The following is a 12,136-nucleotide window of genomic DNA, read 5'->3' on the forward strand; positions in this document are numbered from 1 at the left end:
AACTAAGATGTTACAACAAGACATACAAGTTGTGTTTCAAGAATTTGATTGTTAAAGTCAGGAGCTCATCTCATTCGCTTCGGTGGTATATTAACCAATTTCTAGTTAGATCTTTGTCAACAGCACGACCGGACTTTCACTTACTGCTAAGAACTAAGATGTTACAACAAGACATACAAGTTGTCTTTCAAGAATTTTATAGTTAAAGTCAGGAGCTCATCTTTTCCGCTTCGGTGGCATATTTACCTATTTTTAGTAAGTTTTATTTTGACAGCACGACACTACTTTTAAATACTAGTAAGAACTAAGATGTTACAACGAGACATACAAGTTGTCTTTCAAAAATTTTATTGTTAAAGTCAGGAGCTCATCTCTTCCGCTTAGGTGGCATATTTACCTATTTCTAGTAAGATCTTTGCCAACAGCACGACACGACTTTCACTTATTGGTAAGAACTAAGATATCACTACAAGACATAGGACATGTCTTTCAACAATTTGATTGTGAAAGTCAGGAGCTCATCTCATCCGCTTCGGTGGTATGTTTACCAATTTCTAGTTAGATCTTTGTCAACAGCACGACCGGACTTTAACTTACTGCTAAGAACTAAGATGTTACAACAAGACATACAAGTTGTGTTTCAAGAATTTGACTGTTAAAGTCAGGAGCTCATCTCATTCGCTTCGGTGGTATAGTTACCAATTTCTAGTTAGATCTTTGTCAACAGCACGACCGGACTTTCACTTATTGGTAAGAACTAAGATATCACTACAAGACATAAGACATGTCTTTCAAGAATTTGATTGTTAAAGTCAGGAGCTCATCTCTTCCGCTTCGGTGGCATATTTACCTATTTTTAGTAAGTTTTATTTTGACAGCACGATACGACTTTTAATTACTAGTAAGAACTAAGATGTTACAACAAGACATACAAGTTGTATTTCAAGAATTTGATTGTGAAAGTCAGGAGCTCATCTCTTCCGCTTCGGTGGTATATTTACCAATTTCTAGTTAGATCTTTGTCAACAGCACGACCGGACTTTCACTTACTGGTAAGAACTAAGATGTTACAGCAAGACATACAAGTTGTCTTTCAAGAATTTGATTGTTAAAGTCAGGAGCTCATCTCATTCGCTTCGGTGGTATATTTACCAATTTCTAGTTAGATCTTTGTCAACAGCACGACCGGACTTTCACTTACTGCTAAGAACTAAGATGTTACAACAAGACATACAAGTTGTCTTTCAAGAATTTGATTATTAAAGTCAGGAGCTCATCTCTTCCGCTTCGGTGGTATAGTTACCAATTTCTAGTTAGATCTTTGTCAACAGCACGACCGGACTTTCACTTATTGGTAAGAACTAAGATATCACTACAAGACATAAGACATGTCTTTCAAGAATTTGATTGTTAAAGTCAGGAGCTCATCTCATTCGCTTCGGTGGTATATTTACCAATTTCTAGTTAGATCTTTGTCAACAGCACGACCGGACTTTCACTTACTGGTAAGAACTAAGATATCACTAAAAGACATAAGACATGTCTTTCAAGAATTTGATTGTTAAAGTCAGGAGCTCATCTTTTCCGCTTCGGTGGCATATTTACCTATTTCTAGTTAGATTTTTTACAACAGCACGACCGAACATTCACTTACTGCTAAGAACTAAGATGTTACAACAAGACATACAAGTTGTCTTTCAAGAATTTGATTGTTAAAGTCAGGAGCTCATCTCTTCCGCTTCGGTGGCATATTTACCTATTTTTAGTAAGTTTTATTTTGACAGCACGACACTACTTTTAAATACTAGTAAGAACTAAGATGTTACAACGAGACATACAAGTTGTCTTTCAAAAATTTTATTGTTAAAGTCAGGAGCTCATCTCTTCCGCTTAGGTGGCATATTTACCTATTTCTAGTTAGATCTTTGTCAACAGCACGACCGGACTTTCACTTATTGGTAAGAACTAAGATATCACTACAAGACATAAGACATGTCTTTCAACAATTTGATTGTGAAAGTCAGGAGCTCATCTCTTCCGCTTAGGTGGCATATTTACCTATTTCTAGTTAGATCTTTGTCAACAGCACGACCGGACTTTCACTTATTGGTAAGTACTAAGATATCACTACAAGACATAAGACATGTCTTTCAACAATTTGATTGTGAAAGTCAGGAGCTCATCTCATCCGCTTCGGTGGTATGTTTACCAATTTCTAGTTAGATCTTTGTCAACAGCACGACCGGACATTCACTTACTGCTAAGAACTAAGATGTTACAACAAGACATACAAGTTGTGTTTCAAGAATTTGATTGTTAAAGTCAGGAGCTCATCTCATTCGCTTCGGTGGTATATTTACCAATTTCTAGTTAGATCTTTGTCAACAGCACGACCGGACTTTCACTTACTGGTAAGAACTAAGATGTTACAACAAGACATACAAGTTGTCTTTCAAGAATTTGATTGTGAAAGTCAGGAGCTCATCTCTTCCGCTTCGGTGGTATATTTACCAATTTCTAGTTAGATCTTTGTCAACAGCACGACCGGACTTTCACTTACTGGTAAGAACTAAGATGTTACAACAAGACATACAAGTTGTCTTTCAAGAATTTGATTGTTAAAGTCAGGAGCTAATCTCTTCCGCTTCGATGGTATATTTACCAATTTCTAGTTAGATCTTTGTCAACAGCACGACCGGACTTTCACTTACTGGTAAGAACTAAGATGTTACAACAAGACATACAAGTTGTCTTTCAAGAATTTTATTGTTAAAGTCAGGGCTCATCTCATCCGCTTCGGTGGTATAGTTACCAATTTCTAGTTAGATCTTTTTCAACAGCACGACCGGACTTTCACTTACTAGTAAGAACTAATATTTCACTACAAGACATAGAACATGCCTTTCAACAATTTGATTATGAAAGTCAGGAGCTCATCTCATCCGCTTCGGTGGTATATTTACCTATTTCTAGTTAGATTTTTCAACAGCACTATACGTCTCCCAATCATTAGTAAGAACGAAGATACCAGTACTTAATACGTCATTAGATCCTAAGTATTCATAAAGAGTATTTAGTATTTTTCTAAACTTTCGATGGACGAAAACGTTGTTTTATAAATATTTTTTTTTAATTTTCGCATGATATCCTGTGCTAATCCACTGATATTTCAACATTGAGGCTATAATTAGAAGTTCATAATATTAATATTACATAATATCGACTTTAATAGTTATTTTTTTATCACTAACCGGACTAAAGAAATGTAAGTTAATTATATTATTGTGCATTTAAAGCAGATGAAACTTTAATTCGAGACATATAAATACATGTTGGAGTGTGGCTGTACTACGTAGAATCTAATAGTACTAACTGTACAATGTGATCTTTATTTTGTAGTTACTAACATTATTCCGATAATTTCAGCCATTACCTTGATCATCATTGGTTTCAATCACATCATCTGATCGATGTTTTATTATGATCACTGAATGTTTTATTAATACTATTGACAGAATATATGAGGCAATACTTTCAACGATTTAAACAATTATAACTGTCATTTTGAATATCGATACCTTAATTCGCAAATCAGTCAACTCCACTTTTTGTCAAAATGTTTTTTTTTTATTTATTTTGATAGTAAATGGCGTTGAACGAATGATATGTAAAATTAATATAGAACAATTGTTTAATTTAAAAGTAAATTCAGAGTATTATAGGATTGTAAGTAAGTAAATATTCCGTTTTATCATAATCATTCTAAGAAAACGATCACATGAGTACTTGAACTACTATTTGTTGTGCAATAATGTGACCAGATATTGAACATTGAAATTTTTCACAGGAAGTTATCGCTACAAATATATTTATTCATTATATAGGTAATATTAATTCTATGTTGAATTGAAAAAGTTTTACATAAGTCCTAAAAAGTTACTGTTAATTACTTACGTTTCTTTATCGGCTCCTCTCTGGACGGCCAGTCAAGGCAAGCCAGATTGGGAACACGTACCAATATTTCTATTCTGTCTAACAAGTTCAGGTCCCTTAGGAGCATTATCGTTTATTATTTTTTCTCTATCTCTATTTGCATAAAAATAGTTAGATCCGATTGTCATACTTATATACAGCGACTTTTCATGGACATTTTCGCGTATTCGTAAACATTATTGTGCCTCTAAACTATACTTCCAGACAAGGGGTAGCCTAGGTGTTCATCATTAGCATAAAGTTTCTAAAATGTGCGTCTGCAATTTGTTGGCGAAAACAAATTGCCACCCCCCGACCGAAGCTGCACGAAGCCGACTGTCTCTTATTTCGTCACGTTACGTCTATATTTTAGTGTAATTAAAACCCTACTTGCTCGAAGCCAATCTGCGGCCCAATTTCAGCCTTTCAGACCGCCTTTTCACCGTAGATGTGCCGAAAAGACTTTAAAATCGAAAAATTTGATTTAATTACATTACCTTACAATGGCAATCGAAAATCATAAGATATCATTGAACATTTTATTCAAATTGATTGGGATTTAGAATGGGAAGGTATACAAAACATTTCCTAAAAAGGTTAAAGACGAATAGGCCAATAGTGGTTCAACCGTAGCCAAATTTAACCGCTAATGGCTAATTCGTTACCAGGAGTTGTGTCAACGAAGTGAAAAAAATAAGATTTTACTGAGGTTTTATCAAGTAAATTTACAGCCGAAAATGTATTAAAATGAATTTTCTAGTTTTAAGATTGAAGGATTATTTAAGTTTTAGGATTTCTAAATTATGTAATTTCTTCTGTAATAATTAATTATGTTAAAAAAAAACTCCACTCAACATCCATCTCGGCTATTTGGTGCGAACGTGAAATAGTGGAGTGTACTCCACCCTATAGGGCACAAAGTTCTATAGTGCCGAGAGCGCGTCAGTCATACACCGTAAATTAATTAAATCAAATTATTCATATTTCTTTTGCATTTTTATCTTTTTATTATAATTTGTTTGAAATAGGTGACACTGTGCAGAGGCCAAGTCCACAAGTTTGTCAATCTTATAATTTTGGCCGCTAATAATCATAAATTGAATTTCCCAAATTGCTTTAAATTAACAAAACCTTATTAATGTAAGTTAAGAAAATCGGGGGATAGTGCGAAAAGTACATAAGAAATGCGAAAACTCAAAAGATAATTAACTTAAAAGTAAATTCGTTCTTTCTCCTATCAAATTAGTTTATACTGGGAAAGAAATAGGAGAAAGAAGTCGGTGGCCCCAGGCCCGCCACCGACGGTAGGCTCCAGCCAAAGCGTGAGCCTTCCCCGGAAGAAAAATGGAAGAGAGAGAAAACCTGGAAGAAGACTGAACAAAACTAAGTTTTGGAAGAGAAGTAATTATTGACAACCATGTTAAAGAAGTATAACCTCAACCTTTATTGTATAAGACCGCTTAAACAACCATGTTAACAAGGAGCCACTTGGTTAAAATAAGAGGCTGGTGTTAGCGAATACTGTTACTTAAGATCTACATAGTGGTGCTTCGTCAACATGATTTTTTACGTAATGTAACATAGTACTATTCAATAACCACTTTGATAAAAGAGGTGCAGAAACTAAAATATAGACTTTGGAAGACGTAGGAGGAAGTTTTAAAATTTTAAACTAAATAAAAAAGAAAAGGATCATAAATCTCGCAAAATAAATACGAAAAATGTCGTTCTTTCTTCTGGCGTATGCAATCAAATTAAGCAATAACATAGGTACGATAAAAACGTAACGGAAATAGTACCAGAAGGAAGAAGTCGGTGGTCCCAGACCCACCACCGACGGTAGGCTCCAACCATAGCGTGAGCCTTCCCCGGAAGAAAACGAATAAATAGGACGAATAAATAAAAAATATCAGAAATCTCGCTAAATAAATACGAAAAGTGTCGTTCTATCTTCTGGCGTACGGAATTAAATTAAGCAATTACACAGGTACGATAAAAACGTAACGGAAATAGTACCAGAAGAAAGAAGTCGGTGGTCCCAGACCCACCACCGACGGTAGGCTCCAACCATAGCGTGAGCCTTCCCGGAAGAAAACGAATAAATAGGACGAATAAATAAAAAGATAAGGATCAGAAATCTCGCTAAATAAATACGAAAAGTGTCGTTCTATCTTCTGGCGTACGGAATCAAATTAAGCAATTACACAGGTACGATAAAAACGTAACGGAAATAGTACCAGAAGAAAGAAGTCGGTGGTCCCAGACCCACCACCGACGGTAGGCTCCAACCATAGCGTGAGCCTTCCCCGGAAGAAAATAAATAAATAGGACGATTGCTTAAAAATCATATGAATAAATAAATTAGATTTAAAAAAATGTGACAAAAATAATTTTCAAAAGACAACTGCCATTTGATGATTTGGAGAAATAACTACTTATTGTGACCCGACTACGCTTGCCGACTATGTTGCCAAAGTGTTACTCGGTAGTGTCTGGAAAGTACTGTTAATTTTTTAAAGTTCTGCGAAGTAAAACATCGTCGACATAATCCCTAACGTGTCTTAAGACGAGTTAAGTTCCAAAAAAATAGCCAGTAAAATTAAATTAAAAAAATATATAAAATATGAAAACTTTATTTAGTAAATTAAGTACTTCAGGGAATGGAGACATGAACGTAGGCAAATTATATTGAACGTAAAAAAAAACAATCATTGACAACTGTTATTTAGTTTTGTTGAATATTTTATTTGACCGCTTATCGACTATGATGCCAAAATTCCACTCGGTAACACCGGTCGCTATGGTATGCGAATATGACACTGTAAGAACAACGAAGTGGAATTCCATCAACATAATTTATAACGTAATACAGTTGTCTCATTTGACAAAAAAGATGTTAAGTAATCGATTCTAAATAGGATTGAAAGACAGAGAAGTTAGATTAAGATCGAAAAAGTTTCAAGAGAAGAATAGAAGAAGAAGTAGAAGATAATAAGAAGAGAGAGGAAGAGAAGAGGAAAGGAGCAAAATAAAAAAGTACCGTTCTCCCTTCTGATACACATACTTAAGAGAAGAATGAAGAAAGACCGAAACAAAACTAGGAAACTGTATCAGAAGAGAGAAGTCGGTGGCCCCAGACTCGCCACCGACGGTAGGCTCCAGCCACATAGTGAGCCTTCCCCGCAAAACATTATCCATAAAGAAAGGTAAAAAAATAATTTGAGTATAACTGGGGTTAACCTAAAGACTAAAGAGTATGAACTTCATAAACGGAAACGAAAATTGAAATCTATAATAAGAAGTTAACTATTGGAAATTAGCAAATGGGGGGCATATACCTAGATCATATAACTAATATTCACGTAATTGAACCTGGGATATAAATTAAATTTCACAAGAATTCATTACTACATGACATGGCAAAAGACAAGGATGACCACTCCTTAACTACTATCCGCGACAATTATTCATAAATGTACGTATATACTTTAAAGATATGCTACGTGTCTTTCTAAACAATGTGTATACACATGAAAACAATAAACGTTTACCACCACCATCAACACAAAAACACATGTATTTAAACAATTGTTTTTGTGTCGATGGTAATGGTGGTGAGTTATTGTGGCCATAGTATATTGTTTTAAAGCGTATATATATTGTTTGATATGAAAGAAACATGCACGTAACATTCCTTAAAGTAACATCGTACAATATTAAAAAAATATTTGCGAATTGTAGCAATACTAGAGACGAAAGACAAGACTTAGAGCGTTGTTTTTCACAAGGGAATAAACTAGACTATCAGTTGGTTATGTTGTCAAAAAGCCACTTGGTAAATGACTGGTTTTGGTATTCGATTTATAATGTTAAATGTACTACAGAGTGGTGTTCTGCCAACATAACCTGCAATTGACATAATCTTACCCGGCGATCTATCAATTGCACCTAAATCAAGTTTTACTACAAGAAAGAATTGCTCCGGTGTTGTTCATATGTGTGTTATTAAATATTGTAATAGCGCATTACCGTCGCAATGTATGTAGTAGCTGGTGGTAAAATCTGAACTTCTAAAGATCTACAACAGCTTAAAATTATTAGTTGAAATTTGGTCGTCGAAAATCTTTGGCAGTTGAAATTTAGCTATTCTATTCATGCCTTTCGAATTTAAATGGTCATCAAATGCTGTCACCAATGAAAAACTTCAACCATAAATTAAGGAAATATAATTAATATAAGAGAAACACTAATGAATCAAGAAATATATCCAGAAGATTAATGTATACGCTTAAAACACCTAAAATTTAGTTATATTGACGTTTCACCTTACGGTTTTAACAACTATATTATCAAAACTCTACTCGGTAGTCGAAGTCACTGGTAAACGTGTAATATTAGGATTTCCGCGAAGTAGAATTCAGTTGACATAGTCCTCAACGTTAATGTAACTTAGTAGCATCACTAGGATTCCAAAATGAAATTAATTAAGTAAACTATGTTAATATTTTCAATATCAAATGTTTGGAGAAGTTGTAAATCAATAAAAGAAGTAATGCAAGAAACTCACAGCAAAGGGAAATTAGAAAGTGAAATTAATAAAAATTTGAAAAATAAACACAAGAAACATAATTATGTTTTGTAATTGCAAATTAAAAACAGTAAAATAAATAAAAAAGTTTTTCCTTCTGATACACATACAAGGCACTGAATAATTATTGAATGTATCAGAAGGAAACAATCGGTGGCCCCAAACACGCCACCGATGGTAGGCCTCAACCATATTTCGTGCCTTCCCCATTAACTTTAGTAAATTAACAAACACAGATAAAAAGGTCACGTAATGTTTTTGAATCAAATCAGTTATAATTCATGTTTAAGATTAAAATACACTATAGGTGTTACAAAATAATAATTGACAACGTTAAATAAATTAAAAAAGAAAATGGATCGTAAGTGTTCTGAAAAAATATGTTCGAAAATAATGTTCTAAGCAACTTAGCGTGAAACACAGAAGAAATTCAAATTAAACGAAGGTTTCAAACTGAAGACCTCGAGTAAAAAATACAAATGTATTCAAAATACAAAACAAGTATATTGACGATTCCGTTTTTCTCGTGAAGCTCGTTCTTACTTGCTTCATCAGAAGAAAAATCGTGCCTTCCCCGGCAAATGCCAGTAATTAAAAATAGGAAACATAAGTTTTGTAATTACAAATTATAAATAGTAAAATAAATAAATAAAAATAGTTTTTCCTTCTGATACACATACAAGACACTGAATAATTATTGAATGTATCAGAAGGAAAAAATCGGTGGCCCCAAACACGCCACCGATGGTAGGCCTCAACCATATTTCGTGCCTTCCCCATTAACTTTAGTAAATTAACAAACACAGATAAAAAGGTCACGTAATGTTTTTGAATCAAATCAGTTATAATTCATGTACAAGATTAAAATACACTATAGGTGTTACAAAATAATAATTGACAACGTTAAATAAATTAAAAAAGAAAATGGATCGCAAGTGTTCTGAAAAAATATGTTCGAAAATAATGTTCTAAGCAACTTAGCGTGAAACACAGAAGAAATTCAAATTAAACGAAGGTTAAAAACTGAAGACCTCGAGTAAAAAATACAAATGTATTCAAAATACAAAACAAGTATATTGACGATTCCGTTTTTCTCGTGAAGCTCGTTCTTACTTGCTTCATCAGAAGAAAAATCGTGCCTTCCCCGGCAAATGCCAGTAATTAAAAATAGGAATCATAAGTTTTGTAATTACAAATTATAAATACGAGTAGTAAAATAAATAATTAAAAATAGTTTTTCCTTCTGATACACATACAAGACACTGAATAATTATTGAATGTATCAGAAGGAAAAAATCGGTGGCCCCAAACACGCCACCGATGGTAGGCCTCAACCATATTTCGTGCCTTCCCCATTAATTTTCCTCATTAACAGACACTTAGATTAAAAAATACACGTAATTTTTTTTAATTATTAGTTATAGTTAATATAAAAGAATAAAATACACTAAAAATGTCACAAAATAATAATTAACAATGTTAAAAAAATTGTAAAAGAAAATGAATCGCAAGTGTTGAAACACTGAAGAAATTCAAAATAAACGATGGTTTAAATTAAAGACCTCGAGTAAAAAACACGAATGTAATCAAAATTCATAATAAGTATATTGACGATGCCGTTTTTCTCCTGAAGCTCGCTCTTACTTGCTACATAAGAAAAAATCGATAGCCCCAAACTCGCCATCGATGGTAGACACCAACCAATTTACGTGCCTTCCCCGGAAATTCCAGTAATTGGTTTAGAATTCCAAAATAATGCGAAAATACAACGAAGGAGAAGAAATGAGGATCTCAAAGATATACCTCAAGGACATAAAATACCAAAATAAGTACATTGACGATTAAAATTCAAAACGAACGTCAAAAATATAACTATAACAAACAATTGAAGACCTTAGTAGAAGAATATTTAAAATAACAAAAAGATGGGTAATGATGAAGCCATTTTTCCTCCTGAAACCTGTTCTTGCTTGGTACATCAGAAGAAAAAAATCGATGGCCCCAAACCCGCCACCGATGGTAGACACCACCCTTATTACGTGCTTCCCTGGCATTTTTTTAATCGAAAGGAAGGATTAAAATTCAAAACTAACGCCAAAAATATAAACAAAACAAACAATTGAAGACCTTAACAGAAGAATATTTAAATATCAAAAGATGGGTAATGATGAAGCCATTTTTCCTCCTGAAACCTGTTCTTGCTTGGTACATCAAAAGAAAAAGATCGATGGCCCCAAACCCGCCACCGATGGTAGACACCACCCTTATTACGTGCTTCCCTGGCATTTTTTTAATCGAAAGGAAGGATTAAAATTCAAAACTAACGCCAAAAATATAAACAAAACAAACAATTAAAGACCTTAACAGAAGATTATTTGAAATATCAAAAGATGGGTAATGATGAAGCCATTTTTCCTCCTGAAGCCTGTTCTTGCTTGGTACATCAGAAGGAAAAAATCGATGGCCCCAAACCCGCCACCGATGGTAGACACCACCCTTATTACGTGCTTTCCCTGGCAATTTTAGTAAGTATTAAAATTCATAAATTGGTTTTTGCCAAAAAATATAACTGCAATCTGTCGATAGTGGAACTATTCTCATGCTCCAGGAGAATAGTCCTACCATCTCAAACAACAGATTCTATAGACTAATGAAGGAGTTATACAAATAAAACTAATGAAGAGAACGATTTGGTAGACTTAATAATTTTCCGTTTTAACGATTATGTTACCGAAGTGCTACTTGAGTATAATAATGTGCTGATAATAGTACACGAGGTTTTAAAAGTTCTGCGAAGTGGAACTTCTTTGACATAATCCTTAACGTAATTCAATATGCTGTAAGATTCTCTACCAAAGTCTTATAATAAAAAAATATTTAAGAAAAAGAGAAACCAAGGAGAATTGATACGAAGAGAGAGGAAATACGAATGAATATCTAACGTAAATATAATTTCATAATTTAAAGGAGATAACGATTTGGTAGACATAATAATTTTCCGTTTTAACGATTATGTTACCGAAGTGCTACTTGAGTATAATAATGTGTTGATAATAGTACACGAGGTTCTAAAAGTTCTGCGAAGTGGAACTTCTTTGACATAATCCTTAACGTAATTCAATATGCTGTAAGATTCTCTACCAAAGTCTTATAATATTTAAAAAAAAAAAGAGAAACCTAGGAGAATTGAGACCAAGAGAAAGGAAACACGATTGTACATCTAACCTAAAATTAAGTCCATAATTTAAAGGAGAAAACTTAAGATGAACGTACCGAACATCACAAAATAAATTGACAACCGTTAATTACTTAGATGTTTAATCGTTTACCGATTATTTGACCAAAGAGCCACTTGGTGAAACGAGCTCGCATATGTTCGCGAATATAATATATTAAGATCTACAAAGTGGAGCTTCATTCACATAATCTAAAACGTACTGTTGTTTAAAAATACACCATTTAGATAAAATCATAAACGAATAAGTCAAATTTTTTATTTAATATTTTTGGGTAATATCAAAACATTGGAAGACGATGTGGAACGCTTGTAAAATTCAGAACATGCGCCGAATGTAG

The sequence above is a fragment of the Epargyreus clarus genome, unplaced genomic scaffold, assembly GCF_041222505.1.
Source record: "Epargyreus clarus isolate Ecla_fem2 unplaced genomic scaffold, WU_Ecla_fem_2.2 ptg000007l, whole genome shotgun sequence".
NCBI classification, from domain to species: domain Eukaryota; kingdom Metazoa; phylum Arthropoda; class Insecta; order Lepidoptera; family Hesperiidae; genus Epargyreus; species Epargyreus clarus.